We start from the raw sequence: 1653 nt of genomic DNA, 5'->3' as shown, positions 1-1653 counted from the left end.
TAACCTTGCACGCCAGATGGACTTGTTTCACACATCCATCCAGTAAACCACTAACAGACAGCATTTGGGAGAGGGCAGAACCTTTGAAAAAAAAAAAAAAAAAGTAAAACTTGGAGTGTGATTGGATGAACGTTTTGTTTGTCACATCTTTATGCTACCAATCTGCTGCACCACTACCGAGGAGTAAACTCAAAAGAGAACAACATAATGCGAAGCATGGCAACTACTGACATGTCGGTACACAACTTTTGTCATTTTTTGAAAAGAAAACAACTCAATATCCATATCCATTTGCTTTGCAAGGTTAATGAATCTCCGGTGCAGTACTAGAACAGATGCAGAATGAGACCAGTAGTACCTCCTCCATCAAGGAGCCTGATGCTCCAACAGCACTGTTCAGAAGTGTCCATAAAGCTAATGCCACAACCACGAAGGGACTCGAACCCTCAATCTTCTGATCCGAAGTCAGACGCCTTGTCCATTAGGCCACGTGGTCCTTCTGCTAATCACTTCGCATTGTCTGATCTTGATCTAACCTGTTGATTCTCGGCCTGTCCACACTCCACTATGATGTACTGAGGTGAAATAAAATCAGGCATTTTTCTGGCGAGTATTGTATTTTTGAAATTCAACTGGATATTTTAATTTGGTTTTGGTGAAACTTCCTTACCCGCTTGTTCTGCTCCTTGCTGAATTGATGTGAAGTGGTCTGACATCTGGCAGAAATAGAGTTCCTGTGTATCTGCCACGGAGGGCTCGGAACTGCCAGAGCCATGACAGAGCAGACATACCACAGCGTATCTGGTGGAAGCATGCTCACTGGCTAAGACTGAAACTGTTATGCCAAACAGGTGTCTGGTGGAATTCAGGGGTTAGCAGTGGTCAAACCATCTGAGCTTGTTTGTTGACAAATAACCCAACATCTTTCATCAATCTGATAAATCCAATAAGAGAAGATGATTCTAACATTATAGATAAAATTGTCCTTGCACTCACAAAGGGACTTGAAGAAAAAGAACTGCCATTGTTGAAGCAATGTCAGGGAGTCAGTACTCCTGCTAGGAACTAGTGCTGACATTAAGGGCTTGGCAATTTCTATTCCTGGCTTACATTATTGAAAGGTGACAGGGAAGCTTGTCCAGTAAGTGGCCTCCAGAGGTCCTTTGTCCCTGTGGAAAAATCTTGCTGTGATTAACAAATGTTTCTTGCAGCAGCCATCTCTACCCACTATCAGATTTTGTCTCTGCTGATATCGTTCTGCTCAGAGATTTTTTTACAGTAAGTAAGCAGGTAGGATTTTTGTGTCTTAAACTTCATTCTGACATGCAGTCAGGGAGTATTACAGCCTCAGGGTTCATCTTTGAGGAAGGCAATTCAAACCAAGTTTTATACACACAAATGTCTCACTGGAGTGTGATTCAAGTGACTCAGAGTGATGACAGAAGACAGTATGATGGCATCGGCTGAAAGAAATATTGTGAAATTGACTTGTATTGCACTGTCAACTCTGATCTGTCATTTTCAAAACAAGAGCGTTACATAAGTGACATGTTTGGAGAGTGTCAGATGTCCTTTGCCTCTAAACAGAGCTTCAAACACCAACACTTGAAAAAAGGCTTTCTCACCATGGTGTAAATGCTCACTGTATATGAT

The 1653-nt window shown here is 41.9% G+C and overlaps 1 non-coding gene across 1 annotated transcript; it reads right to left on the bottom strand.

Moving 5' to 3' along the window:
- Nucleotides 1–423: 423 nt before the first annotated feature.
- Nucleotides 424–496, bottom strand: trnar-ucg. Its single transcript has one exon. It is a non-coding gene; the product is annotated as a tRNA-Arg (tRNA).
- Between the last annotated feature and the right edge of the window lie 1157 nt (nt 497–1653).

The sequence above is a fragment of the Cheilinus undulatus genome, linkage group 6 (genome assembly GCF_018320785.1).
Source record: "Cheilinus undulatus linkage group 6, ASM1832078v1, whole genome shotgun sequence".
In the NCBI taxonomy this organism is placed as follows: domain Eukaryota; kingdom Metazoa; phylum Chordata; class Actinopteri; order Labriformes; family Labridae; genus Cheilinus; species Cheilinus undulatus.
Note: the sequence above shows the minus strand (reverse complement) of the source record. Positions and strands in the feature narration are given on the sequence as shown.